Here is an 18585-nt window from a genome sequence, read left to right on the forward strand (position 1 = left end):
GGATTTGTATTAATTCTTATCTAAATGTTTAGTTGAATTCACCAGTGAAGACATTTGGTTCTGGAATTCTCTTTGTTGGGAAGTTTTAGATAATTGATTAAATCTCCTTGATGACAGCTATGTTCAGATTTTCTATTTCTTCATGATTTAGTCTTTGTAGCTTGTGTGTTTCCAGAAATTTATCCAATTCATGAAGGTTATCTACTTTGTTAACATAATTTTCATAGTAGTTTCACATGAATCTTAATATTTCTATAGTATCAGTTGCAATGTTGCATCTTTCATTTGATATTTTTTGTCTTCTCTCATTTTTTTGCTTAGTCTAGCTAAAGGATTGCCAATTTCATTTATCTTTTTTTTTTTTTTAAAAAAAGCTCTTTCTTTCATTAATTTTTCCCACTGTCTCGCTAGTCTCTATTTCATTTATTTCATTTCATTTATTTTCTTCTGCTAATTTTGGGTTTACTTTCTTCTTTTTCCAATTCCTTGAGGTATAAAGTTAGGTTGTTTATTTCAGTTTTGTCTTTTTTCTTAATGTATACATACATCATTATAAACTTCCCTCTTAGAACTGCTTTTGCTGCATCCCCAGAAGTTTTGGAATATTGTATATCCATTTTTATTTGTCCAAGATATTTTTTATTTCTCTTTTGATTTCTTACTTGGTCATTGATTACTCAGGACTGTGTTGTTTAGTTTCCACATGTTTGTGAATTTTCCATTTTCCTTTTGTAATTGCTTTTTAGTTTTATACCATTGTGGTCAGAAAAGATGCTTGATATTATTTCACTCTTCTTAAATTTCTAAGACTTGTTTCGTGGCCCCACATATGATCTATCCCAGAGAGTGTTCCATGTGCACTTACAAAGAATGTGTATTCTGCTGCTGTTGGATGGACTATTTTATACATTGTCTGTTAGGTCCATCTGGTACCCTCAGGCAGCAGTTTGTGAGGTGTGCAGTCAAATCCCTTCCAGGGAAAGACTGGGAGCCTGGTGTTTTTGCCTGTTCTCTCTGCGTTAAACCCTGAGGGGACAGCTGTGGCAAGTGTTTATGTGCCTTTTAACAAGTGCTTCTTTGTTTGCTATAGTCCTGTGGTATTTGTGAATGCAAGCCCCCTTCACTTTTAGAGCTAGATGATTTGGACACATGTCCCTGGGATGGTAGTCCACAGTGGGGCACAAAAGAAATTGTGGTCTAAACCCTTTACTCCTGAGGTAGAAAGCTGGGAGTTGGGGATTCCCTCCTGATCACATGGCATTGTGCCAGAGGTAAGTTTATGGTGAGAGTGTGTCTATGTCTTTCTTACCTGTTTTAAGGTGGATGTTGCTTGTCATCTGGTGTGTAGGAGTCATTCAACTCATTTCTGGATTTCTCTCACAGGAAATTGCTTCGTGTGGCTGTACTCAGTGCATCCATGAGAAGAAAAAATTCAGGAGCCTCCTCTGTCACCATCTGGTCTGGATCTCCCAGGTTATCTCAATCAAGTAATTTAAAGGACTAGAAATCTAGGAAGGAATGTGTGAGAAATTATTTCATCACAGATGCAAAAATTAATATTGGCATATTAGTTGTAGGGGCTAAGATGTATTTTGTATCCTTCAATCCTGATGACTCTCCAGAAACGTAGGTGTTATCATTCCCATTTTCGAGATAAGAAAACTGAGTCCAGGAAAGATAAATGTCTTGTCCATGTTAGTCGTAGAACCCAGCTGAAAAGTTGGTTCACCTCCTTTGAGGTTCCTATTTTTTCTGCTTTGTCACCTCTTAATAACAATTAAATATTATTAAAATACTTATTTAGCCCTGAAAAAAAATGTCTTCACAGCCTACACAGGGAAATTACATCAATTATCCAGGCAACTGGAACAAATAAGACCTACAGTAGGAGAGGAGTTTATAATTATTTAGATAATAAACTGATTGCCTATTTTATCCAATGTATTACAACAACGCTCCATTTCTTCCTTTCTTTTTCAATAAGTCTAAGTACATAACATACGAAATATAATTTCTCTCACATTATTTATGGCCTCCTTCCTTCCACATAGCTTTCTAATTGTAATAGGGTCAGCTTCAATTTGCCATATGGAAACTTAATTGAAAATGAGTGGATAATCCAGTCCACTAAAATGCCAATCCTGTAAGTAGAGAAAAATAGGTCAAGTTAATAATTTAGCCTCATATAAGATTTACTGCCTTTCTTATTTTCTACTCATTTATACTATTCTTTCATGAGTACTGGCACCAGTCTTGAGAATTGCAAAGATCATGCCTTAAAGTGTTCTGTAAGATAAACCACTGAAGAATCTGAGGCTATGTGCTTTTCTTCTACAAAAATGTTAATTAAATTTGAGAGTGTTATTAAAAATGATATTAGTTGAAATAGTGCATTGTCAAACATAATTCCAACATAATATAAAGTATTAATGAAAATAGATGTTTTCGTGAGTTTCCCCCTTTTTCTAGTAGCATAAAGAATCAAGTCCTATGATTTACTACTTTAAAAAAAGTTATTTCCCAACAATAGACACCTTAAAAGCAGAATTTGGAGTCCTAGTACCTTCAATGACCCCCTGCAACCCTTGTTCTCATCCCCTTGCACAGCTCCTGATGAATTTATACACACACCCTTCCACATAATCTTCAGGCTTCAAGAAACAGTTTTAAGATCATTGACTAGTCCAATCCTTTCCTTTGGATGGGGAAATGTGCCCAAGTATATCAAAGCCTGAAATCACAGTTTTTCACAGACAGAAGCGGCAAAGAACACAGGTCTTATGCCTAAACTGCCATTCTTTGGATTGGACTGCAGGGATTCCTTCAACCACTTTTTTTTTTTTTTTTTTTTTAATTTTTTTTTCAACGTTTATTTATTTTTGGGACAGAGAGAGACAGAGCATGAACGGGCGAGGGGCAGAGAGAGGGGGAGACACAGAATAGGAAACAGGCTCCAGGCTCTGAGCCATCAGCCCAGAGCCCGACGCGGGGCTCGAACTCAGGGACCGCGAGATCGTGACCTGGCTGAAGTCGGACGCTTAACCGACTGCGCCACCCAGGCGCCCCAACCACTTTCTCTTTAAATGCAGGAAAGGCTAATGTTCAGAGGGGTGGGATGGGGGGGGGCTGATTTACTTCAGCATTTTCAGAAGTCACTCACTTTGAGGAAGAGTTGCAGAATTACTTTCCCTGAAGAATAAAACAAGTTGACTAGATACCCATCTGTTCAGGACCAGAAAGGAGCGATGTAGTCTTCAGAACTTGCTTCCTCTCCTATATTACTACCCTATCTGCTACTTACATAGATATAATTTGGTTCAAGCTTCAAAATACTTGTTTCATTATTTTGATTAGGAAATGAATCAACCAAATTTATAACTGATTTTAAAAATTCAGCTTTATTAAATTTGCTTATAATAAACTGCATCCATTTAAAGAGTAAAATTTGATGAGTTTTGACAGTTACATACACCAGTGAACGACCACCATTATCATGATACAAAACATTTTCATCACCTCAAAAAAACTCCTCAGGCTTCTTTGAAATTTATCCTTCCCTTCGCTCACAGCTCCAGGCAATGTTTGGTCTGCTCTTTGTCCCTGTAGTTCATTTGCCTTTTCTAGATTTTTATATACTCTGAAGTCTTGTGTCTAACTTTTTCCATCCATGTTGACAGTTTTTTTTTTTTTTTTGATGAGTGGTATTCCATTGTATGGATATACCACTTTTGGTTTGTCCATCAGCTATTGATGGACATTTGGTTTGTTTACAGTATGGGGTCATTATTAATAAAGCTTCCCTGAATATTCACATACAAATATTTATGTGGACAAATGTTTCATTACTCTTCTGTAAATATCTAAGAGTTAAATGGCTAAGTTGTATGGTAGATGTATGCTTACTATTTAAAAAAAAAAACTGTCAAAATGTTTCCAATGGAAAAGTGGTTTTCCATTATATACTCTATCAATGATATATGAGCATTCAGCTGTTCCACGTCTTTGTTAACACTTGGTATTTTCAGTCTTATTAATTTTAAAACCTAATGGTTATATATTAGTACCTTGTGGTCTTAATGATCATTTCCTCAATGATTATAGATGTTGAACATTTTTTCCCATGTTTGTTGGTCATCGTACATCTTTTTTGAAGAATCTGTTCAAATGTATTATTGAGTTGGTTGTCTTCTTATTGAGTTTTAAGATTTTTTTTATAAATTTAGAATACAAGTTCTTTTTTTAGGCATATGATTTGTGAATATTTTCTCCCATTCAGAGTTCTCACCTTTTACACCATGAAACCTTAATGGTCCCTATAACCCATTTTTGAGTCATATTATGTAGATGGCAAACAAACAAAAAAGGTTACAATGTATTATTCCATAATTTAATTTTAAAATATGCATTATACACTGATGAGTAGTGATTATCTTCTCCTCAGCCCAGGCTGTAAACGATGTACTTCATAGTCTGATTCTTCTTCTCAAAAAAAATAGTACATTACAGTTAATGCACGGGGCTTTTCTTGACACTAATATCCTTGGTATTTTAATGGCTAGTTTAACACACACATGCCCACACACAAGCACACAAGCACACACACACACAATGTATTCCAATGACCCCAAACCATAATTGCTTGTTGTTTGTCTTATGTAAATGGATCTCTTTTCAAATGTGGAAATATCTGCTTAAGGATAGTCTTATAATTAGCCCACAAAACAGGCATGAACATTTGCTAGAAAAACGAAGTGGACTCAGCTCATTTCCAGCCTGAGATTCTGAGCATCAAGGTTGAACTCAGAAGAGCTTTTATAACCCATTGATACAGCCCTGAAAATGGAGTTTCCCACTGGTAATGCCAAGAGACCCTTGAGTACAGAATCGGGCGCTGTGGTGATAAACATCTGACATTTTCATTTGCAAGTATTCATGTTTCCTTTTAGATAATGTTCCCTCTATTTACTTCTTCAGCAGCAATGCATCAAATATCCTACAGTGTAATCCTTCTCTCAGCACTTATCAATGAACTATGAAATAGTATTAAATAGAATTAATTAGAAGTTTTAATGAATCATGTCTGTCCTCATTTATTATACAATGTAATTTTCAAGGAGTGATTAATTACGAGTTACAGATGAGTGAATGGTTAATGTAGTTTGCTAACCTTACTAAGGAGTGACTGTACACAGCAAGCTGCTTCTCCTCTGTTTATTAGCATGTGGCTTTGTACCACCAGCAGATCAGGTGAATGAAAGGGTTTTAGTGACGGTGCAATTAATATGCACTGTCAGCTAATAATTTACTCCCTCATTTTCCTTCCTGTGTATCGTAAGAACATTGTGGAGATTCAGAGGTAGAATTTAGCCATCCTTATTTTGTAGTGTTTCTACAGGGCTATTAGTTTGCCCCTATCACATCCACCTAAGCTGCATGATTATTTTAAGTAGATCCTATTTAATACAAGGCAGCTTGTTTGAGATGATTCTCCCTGCATATTTCCTTGAAGAATATACCAATTTACCACATCATTACTATCATTATCTAAAAAGTGGTAGTTGGCTGCCCTTCATTTTCAATTTTCTTACATGTACCTTTCAGAAGCTGAAAAATGCCCAAGCTGACAAAAATGTAGTAGTTAAATACAGAATAATTTGTGGACAGAGAGTAATTGAGAATGGCATATACGAATGCCAAAAAGGTGTTTTGTTTTGTTTTGGTTTTGGTTTTGTTTTTGTTTTTTTGTTTGCCTTCCCAACAGACATACTCACAAAAGACCATGTGACCTTGGGGATAAGTCACCATCTTACAACATTCTTCTCTGCTTCTTCTTCAAAGAACTCATTTGCTGTGGTTATATGGAGGTGGAAACCCTCATGGCATACCCCCACACTACCTGTATTTGCTGGCTGAAGGGCAGATAGCAAGCAACTCATTTTGCTGTGCAAAGCAGACACTAGTGTTTTCTGCTCTGAATCCAGGGGAGCTTCATAGCTCTTTGAAGGCCCAGCTAACCTCAGCAGGAAAAATAACAACACTTACTTATATTTGTGTGATATATAATGATTTTCATTATTTTTTCATAAGTATTATCTTATTAAATCTAGGTAAAATTCCATGAATAAAGAAACTATTACAAGATATTAGCTGATTTGCCCAAGGCCCCATAAGCAATGGGTGGATAAGCCAAACACTCATTCATTTAACAAATATTTATTAAGCACCTAATATCAGACACCTACTACTTTTCATTGACTGGATAACTCTACATCCTTTCCATCACAGACCTTAGATACCAGGAGGCGAGACAAGAAATAAAGGAATAAAGATAGTGATAAGCCCTGTAAAGAAAATTTAAAAAGCAAAGAGGTTAGAGAGAAATGGGGCACGAGGAAGGTTATTTTAGACAAGGTGGTCAGAGAAAGCCTCCTTGACACGATGCCGTATCAGAGCAAAACTGACTGATGAAAAGGAGTCTGTTAATTGAAGAAAACATGCCAGGCAGAGAGAACAGCAAATCCAAAGGTCATGAACCCTTTGGTGTGTTTGAAGAAGCACAAGAGACCAATGTGGCTGGAGAGAAATACAGCCAGGGAAAGATGAAGCTGAAGAGATACACTGGGGAGATCTAGTTAGTTCCATTGGAGGTGCAACAAAAATTTTGGATTTAAACTCAAGAGATAATGTATGTTGAACAGCCTTTTCCAATCCAATTATGCCTAGAATTTCTAGGATATGAGAAATGGAAGATAATGTGCTAGAACATCAGGTAGCATTTTCCATTTCTAATTTTAAGGAAAAGAAGAAGAAAAAAGAGCCTAGGATTTGAAGTTATTAATATAAAAGTATACTGGTAATGTCCTATCTTTATTAGGGGGCTCAACTTCCAGATGAGCAATGCTTTTTGAAGTCAAGAACTACTTTTTATTCTGTACTGCACACAAATCAATGTCTCGTGTTTCCAATCAGTGCTCTCTGAAATGAACTGAATGACCTGATATTTATTGCTCTGTCCAGCCCAAGTCTGAGGAATCCTGATAGGAGATGCCATAGTATTTGAAATCACTGTAACAGAACAGAAGGATCCAGAAAGCAGCCCTCACTTAGCACTTGGCTTCACAATGTGTGTGCTATCGATCCAGACATCCAATTTGTCTGTAGTGGGGTATTGCTAATCCCTCAAGCAAGTGTGTAATAATGCACTTATTTTGCAAAGCATTTTCTTTTCTTAAACCTACATTTTCTCACCTACTTCCCCAAGTAAAACTATGAGGATTATAAACGTTAATTCTCTAATGAATGCTATGGAAAATCTGTTTCTGCTTCCACTCTACAAGACTCTTGGGAGGTGGTGAGTTCAGATGAAGGAGCAATACCACAACAGGATTTTACTCAGGAATCTCAATACTATAAGCTCTAAAAGCCTATTTTTTTTTATTAAGGAAATTTTTAGATGGCCCACTGTAAAGTGCATGCCTTTGTAATCACAAAAGCAAGTGTAAAAGAGGAAAAGACTTTTCTCTGCCACTCTTCTTGGGTTCAGTGGCTAGGAACTGTGAGTTTATTCCCTCATGTAGTGATGGTTTCACGTGTGTATGTATATGTCCACTTTATTCTAACAGTAGTAGATTGGAAGATAAACTGAAATGTAATAAGCAAATATATGAACACAGGTATATGAAACCAAGTTGTGGCATTTGCAAAGTTCTATTGCATAGTAGTTGACAAGACTAAAAAGGGAGAAAGAATTTTTAAAATTACAAAACCCTGTAAAAATGCTGAAATGTATGCTATATTATATAAAACAATACTAAGTTTCTCAGAAGGGACACTACGTTAAAATGAAAGTTTGAGGTGAAAATTCACTGGTCAATTCTTAATTTAATTTTTAATAGACTTTATTTTTTTAGAACAGTCTTAGGTTCACAGCAAAAGTGAACAGCAAATACAGAGAGTTCCCATATACCTACTGCCCTTACCCTTCCCCCATACCCATACAACCTCTCCAACTGTCAACCCTCCACACCAGAGTGGGACATTTGTTACCACTCTGGTGAACCTACCTGTTGAACCTACATTGACACTGACCTAATTATTACCCAAAGTTTATCATTTATATCATGGTTCACTCTTGGTTTTCTATATTCTGTGGGTTTTGACAAATGTAAATGACATGTATCCACCATTATATACTTTCATACAGAATTGTTTCACTGCCCTAAATATCCACTGTGCTCTGCCTACCCATCCATCCTTCCCTTCAATACCTTGCAACCACTGATCTTTGTACTTTATCCATATGAATCTACTTTTTCAACTCTAAATTCTATGAAGTTTAAAAATATATCAAATATTTCAATGAAAATTTAGCATTCAGTTTGAGATATATTTTAAGTGTAAAATACAGATTAGATTTTGAACACTTAGCATGAAAACAATGTAAAATGTCCCAATCATTTTTCATACTGATGACATTTTGGCTATATGGAAAGAAATAAAACATGTTCTTGGAGAGCCTGGGTGGCTCAATGAGTTGGGCGTCCGGCTTCAGCTCAGGTCATGATCTCATGGTTTGTGAGTTTGAGCCCTGCGTTTGGCTCTGTGCTGATAGCTCAGAGCCTGGAGCCTGCTTCAGATTCTGTGTCTCCCTCTCTGCCCCTCTCCCACTCACGCTCTGTCTCTCTCCTTCTCAAAAATGAATAGACATTTAAAAAAATTTTTTTAAAGTTCTTGAAATTAATTTTATCTATTTTTACATTTTTAGTGTGACTACAAAAGTTTTAAATTACATATGTGGCTTACATTATATTACTGGATAGTGTTGCTTTAGACTTACGATAGCTGAACTCCAGAAATATCATTAACTGGGTGACCAAGCATTTCTCAGGCATAATGAGTAAACTGCCTTCCACTCTATTTCATTAAATTAATATTAGATGAAAATTTAAGAAATTTGCCTGCGTAAGTATGATTAACTATTGACTAAGACTAAATAACCATCAGCTGATATGTAGATTTAGTGAAGCAATATAGGGAAATTAAACATTTTAATCATAAACATATCGCACAGGTCCCTGTTTTTACATGATATCCATGGGCCTTATAACCACATGTCCCCATTTTTCCCATAAACATCATGCCACACAGTTCCATCAACTTTTTGGTATACATCTTGCTGGTCCATGTGGACCCTTGATCTAATAACAAATGCCAGAATTTCCCCAAGAAAATAGAAGTAGGCAGATAGAACTGCTTATTTTTATCCTGGGCTGACAGTCTTTTCTATTCTTTCCACCTTGTCATACATTAAATATGAAATCAGAAGGAAGGAGGGAGAAGAAGGCACTGCAGAGAGTTTTTGGAGAGAGAACAAGTGGAAGGTTACAAACCTGCACTCTCTCCTTTTTCTCAGCTCTTAGATTCACTGATGCTTAAAAGGGGAAATAACACTTAAAAGTGCTATATTGGTACTCACGCTCAATCCAGTCTCCTCTCTCATCTGTGTTTCAACAATGCTGGGGGGTGCAGGGTGAGGCAAGGACCCAGTCTTTAAAAGTGTTCTTTTCATGCTCACTCAGCACTCTCCCAGTTCTTGGATCCCACACATGATATGAAAAAGGACATGAAAAAGCATTGACTGAATTCCAAATGGCACATTATTGTTTCTGCTCCAGCACACGTTCTTGGAGCAGCTTTGTTTTGGCTTCCAAGTTAGATGATTTTCATTAGGTATTTGGATTAATCTACAATAAAATAGCAAATCCATTTGTGAGGTGGTTTGGCTGCCCGCAAAGTGGGGACCTATGACACATACCACACAGTATTTATAAGAGTATTTGACAAGTATTATTTAATTTTTATCACTTCCTTCCCTATCCAAGCGGAAGGATGGTGTGGTTTTCTCTAACTTGCATGTTCTATTTTAAAGAAATTAGTGGCACCTGTGTGGCTCAGTCAGAGCATCCAACTCTTGATTTCAGCTCAGGACATGATCCCAGGGTAATGGGATCACCCCCTGCATCCAGCTCTGAGCTGAGCACAGAGCCTGCTTGAGATTCTCTCCCTCTGCCCCTATTCCACTCCTACTCTCTGTCAAGGAAGGAAGGAAGGAAGGAAGGAAGGAAGGAAGGAAGGAAGGAAGGAAGGAAGGAAGGAAGGGAGGGAGGGAGGAAGGATTGAAGAATTATGAACACTTGAAGAATGAAGTAAATAGATCTCTGATTTTAAAGTTTCATCAAGTTGAGAAGTCACTTCCTGTTCACCCAATGCATCATATGAATTTTTACTTCAAAATGTTTCCTTCTGTCTGGAATCCTCTTCCTACACTGGCCTACAACTCCTCTTCATCCTTCACATCTCAGTTTAAATGTCATTTCTTAGGGAGGTTGAGTATCATATAGTATAAAGTAAAAAATTAAATAATTATTGCGATTCTTCTCATTTCTTAAAACCAGTGAAAGCAATATGATGCTGAGAGAAAGCAATAAAGGCTTAATCATCTATAAATACCCTACTTGAAGGTACCCCTTCATTACATTTGTAGTTTACCCTACACTTCTACATAACACTAGCACTATTCAATACCTGTCTCAATGACTAGACTACAAATGAAAGTAAAGAAGCTGTCAGCTCAGAATAAAAATAAGCTCCATGAGGGAAAATATGGGTCTGGATTTTATTCCCAACACCTAGCCTAGTTCCTGGCATACAGTAGGCACTGAATAAAGATTTATTGAGTGAATGAATAAATAAATGCAAGAATAAAGAGGTTATATTTCATGTTCCTCAGTAGTGCTTTACTAGAAAGGGTATTTTGGGAAACAGACCACAAGCCCATACATATGGAATGATAGAAATCAATGAATAGAGTATCTCACTCACTTTTCAATATAAAGTGCTCCAATATCTACTGTACTTGTTCTTTAACCACTGAAATGCGGTATTATAATTGAGGTAGATCATCATCTATTTAGCAGGATGTAATTTTTAAAAGTCCTAAGTTAAGGGGCACTTGGGTAGCTCAGTTGGTTAAACATCCAACTTAGACTCAGGTCATGATCTCACAATTCATTGAGTTTGAGCCCCTTGTCGGGCTCTGTGCTGACAGCTCAGAGCCTGGAGCCTGCTTTGGATTCTGTGTCTCCCTCTCTCCCTGACCTTCCCCTATTGACACTATCTCTTTCTCTCAAAAATAAATAAACATTAAAAAAAATTTTGAAGTCTAAAATTCATAAATTGTATGTGTATATTTAGGATGTACCTATTAACAGTTTTTTAAAAAGCAAATGATTAAAAGCAGTTGGCTCCGGGAAGTGGGTCATGTTGGTGCTTTAAGTGACTATTCTTATGTAAGTCCTTCTGTTCCTTCTGTATTTTGTTAACATATTTGTCTTTTTTGATGAAAAAATAAAAATCTCTCCTTACCCATTTGCTTCAGAGTCGGTCACTAATTTTTACTTAGTATCCTCTGTTTTATAATGCTAAATATATTTTCTCAATTAAATTGTAAGGTCTGTGACGTCACACACATACATCTTTATACTTATGATATATAGTACAATGTGCTCTATATAGCACATATTAATAATTGTTGACTGATAAATGAAGATAGGAGGTTATCATTTCTAACTCAAATAAGTTACATTTCTAGTTTAATTTTTATTTATTTTTCACATTTCTCTAAACAAGCCCAACAATGAATATTGTCATAACTATTTTTCAATTATTTTAACAACATATGATAAAGATACAGGATTTAATATATTATCATCCATGTAGTAACAGCCTAAACATCTTGGTATCTCAGGCCAGCAATATGATGACATTTCCAGGTGAACATTTAATGCTAATAATAATAATAATGTTATAGAACTTTTGAAGATATTTCAATGATTATCCATGAAATGGTTTACTATAAATTACTATAATGTCCAAACTAATAATAAAATAAATAATAATTTTAATAAATTTTAATAATTTTAATAAATAAAATAATGATTGAGATTCTTGTCATTTTTGGAAGCAATAAGCGTCTGGGGAAAACAGTGATAAAGTTTTAATCATCTATAAATCCAGAGAAATGTCTGTGCGATCAGGCTATCTGTTGCCTATTAGAATCATAGCATCATGTAACCATACAATCCCAGGGTTGAAGAGACCATAAATGGTTCTTTTTCCAATTTTCCATTCAGTGTTTTTAACTTTGTGCTAAAACATACAATGTCTTAAAACATACCAATGTATACTGTGTTGTTAAACATTCTCTCCTAAGGAGAGTCATGGCCACTCCAAAATGTTCTTTAGAAAATGTTTTTTAGCAAAATTTCCCTTACACTGAGGTAAAAAAAAAAAAAAAAAGTTTCTATGTACAACTTCAGTGGGTTGGTATGACCCCTTAAGGTCATCCAGAATGAATCCAATACCCATTTTGTGTGAGAGACTTTCAGACATTTGAAGCGTAGTTTTTGTCTTCTCTTTCCTCAACTAGATATGATATGAATCTCCCCCCAGTACTGGAGCCTGCCCTTATAAACCATGTCCACTGTGTATTCCCATTATTACTATGTCATTTCTGTCTTCAGAAATCTCTGTTACTTTGGGTTAAATTTTAGAGAGAAATATGGAAAGATCTACAAAATCTAACATAAAGATCCTGCTAACAGAAGAAAGCCTAGGAGAAAGAAATCTGAACATTTGCTCTTAGAAGGAAGTCCCAGTGTGACGTAATGACTTTCAAGGTCAAGAGTTTGGAATAAACTCAAGAAAGTATTTCCCATTCTTCCATCTACACTGATTTTTAAGGAAGAGGGAGTTAATTTTTTTAAAATTTTTTAAACGTTTTTATTTATTTTTGAGACAGAGAGAGACAGAGCATGAACGGGGGAGGGTCAGAGAGAGAGGGAGACACAGAATCTGAAACAGGCTCCAGGTTCTGAGCTGTCAGCACAGAGCCTGACACGGGGCTTGAACTCACGAACCACAAGATCATGACCTGAGCCGAAGTCGGACGCTTAACCGACTGAGCCACCCAGGCACCCCGGGAGTTAATTTTTAAATCCTCCCTCACCGCAGCTCTGAACCATCCTCCAGAGCAACAGATAAACGACCTACAGCAGCAGGAGGCAGAAGAGACAGGCTCTGTTTACACCTTTTTTTTTTTTTAATCTTTGCCACTGTGATAGCTTCGTGTTTGTTTCCCTTTTTACACGACTCAGTTGTGAGGTACCATGTATTATTGCTCATTTTTATTCTGCACAGATACAATTGTTGACCTTCAATGTCTGTTTCTCAGACTTTGAATGGCAGTGACCCTGACATCAGTAATATCACCTATGTCCCCTGACACCTTTGCAAATGTACTGGGCCAGAGATCTTATTAATATATTTTCCCTCCATTATTTCATTAACAGCTGGCTTTCATTAAACTACTCTTACCACTTCAAGTCAAAGGGATTTCTCATTGAAACAAGAACAATGTTTTGAGTGCTCATAGAAAACTGAGTTTAAGATTTCCATGCAATTACATTTTTTACTCAGCTCATGTCATTATCCTTACCCTGAAGGTAGAGTGAAAACTGTCAAAATCTTTGCTTTTCCAACTAACTTTTGGCTTTCCAAAATCATGGTCTTCCATTGAGAGCATTTTGAAGTAAGGGATTCAAATTTTGAGTCTTTTAAGCTTTAGAGAATACAGAGTATTGTATGGGAAAATCAAGTTATTCCTTGGAGTTCCATTTATTTTGTTGGAAGCAACACACATACTCTCTCAGAACTGAAAGCATACAGTAATAGTTCATTAAAATGGATGAGAAAGAATATGTGAGCACTCATAGAAACCTTAGACCAAACCAAAAGTGGGAGTCAGACTGAAAAGTAACATTGATGTCTTTCTTGCTGTCACTAAATTAAACTCTAAAATTGTATTATTCCCAGTCATCATCTGTGTTCATGTCCACTTTATTACAACCACATTCTAGGTAATTGTCAGATTCCAATTTGGTTTAATTTTTAAGCTGGAGGGGGATCATATCCAATTTCAACCTAACAGAAGGTACTTGGGCAGGACTATCTTTTCCTGTTGATAAGGAGAAAAGTAGGCAGAGTTTAGAAACACTTCTACACTATTGTCCTACTCAGTAATGTGACAGCGAGCAGTGCTGACCATCAAGAAGGTCGTCACAAATCTTAGGGCTGCTTCTCAAAATGTGGCCCAAAGAGTCTGTACCCATTTCACTGGGGGAGTTTGTTAAAAAATGCAAGTAAGTCCACTTGGATATTTTTGAGAAAGAATCCACTAAAAAAAAAAACAACAACAACAACAACAAAAAAAAAACAAAAACCCAAACCTTCAAACAAGTGACACAATTTCACCATGAAATCCAGTGTTACAACTCCCTTTATAGAGTTGGTCATCTACTAAATCTTCCCTTCTCTATATTTTATACCCAATATTGCAGGAAATGATTTATCTCCACACCTCCCACATACACAGGTCTCAAAGTCCCCACACAGGTTGCTATGCAGATGACAATGCAGATGTCAGTGGCTTTCCTTAAAAGATTTCAAAACGCAATCTATCAAAAGGCACATGCCCTGGGTTTCATTTCATGCTAATAAAATCATACATTGTAATTCCTGACCCAGATTAGCATCACAAAGTCTATGATATATTTTTTCCTACTCTCATCTTCTGCAAGTTCAAGTGTTTTCTACTTGCTTTGCAATCTGCAATCTACTCCCTTTCCATTGCATCTTACTGTTGTTTGCTTCTTTCTGGTTTTTTTTTTTTGAAAATAAAAAGAACAATTGTTGATTGAAGTAATAAAGCTCCCATAAAATAGGACTTACTGACTGATTTTCACCATCAGCATTATAATACTAGCTTGTGATTCAACACTACTGTTGAAGAGTCACTTATGTCAGTTTCTAAGTTAGCATAATTCAGCGTTTGAGTTCCCAGGAATTCATAAAATACCAAGAAGAACTTAACATCTATAGATCTGTACAGTGTCTGAAATTGTGCTTTTGCAAACCAATCAGAAAGAGCTAAACCCACCACTTCGCCAAGCCCCAATTATCCTAACCTGCAACTCCAAGTCAGGATTTGCTCAAAAATATCTGCCCACAAGCTTGACACCAACTTATAGAGGCATTCTTTGGAACTAAGACATTACCACAATCTATTCAGATCCCCACCACACTGCAAATAGAGAAGATGGCAGGTCACCCACACATTAGCATGTTTTCAGATTAGCTGTTGTCACCTTGAGATACAGAATAAGTGAGGCACAGGACTGGTTGATTTTAATAGGGTGTCAAGGCACAGATCATCGACTTCTAAACTCCTTCAAGAAATAAACACATCTCTTATGTGGATACTGAGAAACTTAACAGAAGACCATGGAGGAGGGGAAGGAAAAAAAAAAGAGAGAGAGAGAGAGCCAAACCATAAGAGACTCTTAAAAACAGAACAATCTGAGGGTTGATGGGGGGTGGGACAGAGGGGTGGGTGGGTGATGGGTATTGAGGAGGGCACCTGTTGGGAAGAACACTGGGTGTTGTATGGAAACCAATTTGACGATAAATTTCATATTAAAAAAAAAAAAAAGAAATGAACACGTCTTTGAAATTCCCAACATATCTAGAATATCACTGGTCTTTACACTTGCTCAACAATACTTGTGCAGAGAGCACCAAGAAACAAACTGAAATCATTTCATGTGCCTGTAGAAGGCTTCTACCAATAGAACTCAGTTACCTTTGACCTCAACTTAACTGCCTGCTTACATGTTGGCTTGTTTCCTTGACATTATGTCCTCCATGTTTTACATGAGTGAGTTTAGATTTCCTAAAGTTTTGTTTCTGACCATCTTATCCTGGAGAAAAAGAAAGAAGAGCAGATATAAGCCTCTATGTGTTTGTGATGGTGCGGATAGAAAAGAAGGCATTCTAGAAGTAGTATTTATGATCATCTTAACCTTCAAAAGAGAAGTAAAAGTTACTCATAATGTGCTTAGGTTTAGATATTGAGTATGTTGTATTTAGTGTGTATAGTACTTAATAGAGGCAAAAACAATTTTATTCAGGTCAGCACACCCCAGTTTGGCATTTTAAAAAATATTTTAAATCTTTACTATTTACTATTTTAATATTTACCTAATGTGATTTAATCAAGTTAAAGAAGATGTTCCATTAATTAGTTGCCAACTTCTTACAGGGGCTTTAGGAGTAAGTAAACCAAAAAAATGAAGCATCATTTCCAATGCATCAATGGGGAGCTGATTGTGTTTTGATGGGGATGTGTGGGGAGCAGGTGCAGAGGAGAGAGAAGTACACTGCCTAATATTAAACAAGAACCACACCTTCTATTAGGAGACGGAAGGAACTGCTGCAGAGAGCAGCTCCCTCACAGAGGATGTGTGGAGACTCCACTAACCCACCTGTCATTATATTTTTGTTTGGTTGTTTGCTTAATTTTTTTTTCTGCAAGCATTGTAATGGTTTATTTTTCCTTAACTCTGGTTTTATTCCCCCCCCCCCCAGGTTTGAGGTATAATTGACAAATAGAAAAAATATATATTTAAGGTGTGCAACATGATGGTTTGATATAAATACACCTTGTGAAATGATTACAATCAATTAATCAGCTCACAGAGTAACCCTTTATAGTTTTTTGTTTTTATTTTCAGTGTGATGAGAACACTTACTATCTACTGTCTTAGCAAATTTCAGTTATACAGTAAAGTATTATCAACTACAGTCACCATGTGGTACATTAGATCCTCAGACCATATTCATCTTATAACTGAAAGTTTGTACCCCTTTAACAACTTCTTCCCATCTCCCCAGCCCCCATGCCTGACAACCACCATTCTACTATATTTTTTCTGAGTTTGACTTTTTTTTTTTAGATTCCACGTACAAACGATAGCATGCATTATTTGTGTTTATCTTTTTGGCTTAGTTCACTTAGCATAATGCCCTACAGATTTATCCATGTTGTCACAAATGGCAGGATTTCTTTCCTTTGTAAAGTTGAATAATATTCCTGTGTGTGTGTGTGTGTGTGTGTGTGTGTGTGTGTGTGTGTGTGTATCCATTCATCCAGTGACTGACACTTAGGTTTTTCCATACTGTGAATAATGCTGCAATGAACACAGGGGTACACATATCTCTTTGAGATAATGATTTTGTTTCCTTTGGATATGTACCCAGAAGTGTCATTGCTGGATCATATTGTAGTTATTTTATTTATCTCTTGAGGCACTCCCATACTGTTTTCCCTAATAGCTGTAGCAGTGTACATTTCCACCAACAGTGTACCAAGGCTGTCTTTTCTACATATTTTTACCAGCATTTGTTATCTCTTGTCTTTTTCATTATCTAAATGTGTATGGGATGATATGTCATTGTGGTTTTGATTTGCATATCTCTGGTGATAAGTGATATTTGAGTGCCTTCTCATATACCTGTTGACCACTTGCATGCCTTCTTTAGAAAAATGTTTATTCAGTTCCTTTGCCCATTTTTTAAACCAGATTGTGTTTTTGTTATTGAGTTGTATGAGTTCCTTGCATATTTTGAATATTAACTGCTCACTGGATATGTGGTTTGCAAATCTTTTCTTCCATTCCATAGGATGGCTTTCATTTTGTTGATGATCTCCTTTGCGGTGCAGAAACTTTTCAGTTTGTCTATTTATGCTTTTGTTGCCTATACTTTTGGTGTGATGCCCAAAAAATCATTGCCAAGGCTAGTGTCAAAGAGCTTTTTCCCTATGTTTTATTCTAGGCATTTTATGCTTTAGGTCTTTAATCCACTTTGATTTGATTTTCATGTGTGGTGTAAGGATTCTGATTTCATTCTTTTGCATGATATCCAGTTTTCCCAGCACCATTTACTGAACAGATGATCCATACCTCATTGTGTGTTCTTGGCTCTCTTGTCAAAAATGAGTTAACTATATATGCTTAGGTTTATTTCTGGGCTCCCTATTTTCTTCTGTTGATCTATATGTCTGCCCTGATGTCAGTGCCATACTGTTTTGATTACTACAGCTTTGTAATATAGTTTGAGATAGGAAGTGTCATGTCTCTAACTTTGTTCTTCTTTTTCAAGATTTCTTTGGTTATTCAGAGTCTTGTGTGATTCCATACAAATTTTAGGATTGTTTTTCCTATTTTTGTGAAAAATAATACAATGCCACTAGAACATTTATAGGGATTGCACTGAATCTGTAATTCACTTTGTAACCCATTTTTCTTTGAATGCACAAGAGTGGGATTGGATAAAGCTAGTCAAGATATGGCTGGAGGGACATCTCCCAAAGGAGTCCCATTGTTATCCACATTTGTTCTAGGAAAGAGAGTGCCAGGATACTGAGATTATCTCATCTGCTTAAAATCCTTCCTATGTTAGACTGTGAGAGAACAGAAATTTGGTCAGTTTATGCCATTTCCTTTTTTGTCTGCAATAACAATAATAAACAAATGTTTTATCGAGTAGTTACTTTGTGATCAGGACTATGATAACATTTAAGTGGCTTATCCCTTTACTTTCCCACACATTATGAAAGAGGTGCTATTT

The 18585-nt window shown here is 36.2% G+C and overlaps 1 long non-coding RNA gene across 6 annotated transcripts in view; it reads right to left on the reverse strand.

Moving 5' to 3' along the window:
• LOC123381531 overlaps nt 1-18585 on the reverse strand; it is a 298155-nt gene that overhangs the window by 67128 nt on the left and 212442 nt on the right. For 5 of the 6 annotated variants that reach the window (XR_006588623.1, XR_006588622.1, XR_006588618.1 and 2 more), the window contains 2 exons: nt 2022-2141; nt 1310-1508 (listed from right to left, as the gene is read on the reverse strand). This is a non-coding gene — a long non-coding RNA (uncharacterized LOC123381531). Of the gene's footprint in view, nt 1-1309; nt 1509-2021; nt 2142-9475; nt 9744-18585 lie in introns of all 6 variants that reach the window. The other variant, XR_006588619.1, reaches the window with a different exon arrangement.

Source organism: Felis catus, chromosome D4 (assembly GCF_018350175.1).
Source record: "Felis catus isolate Fca126 chromosome D4, F.catus_Fca126_mat1.0, whole genome shotgun sequence".
Taxonomy (NCBI): domain Eukaryota; kingdom Metazoa; phylum Chordata; class Mammalia; order Carnivora; family Felidae; genus Felis; species Felis catus.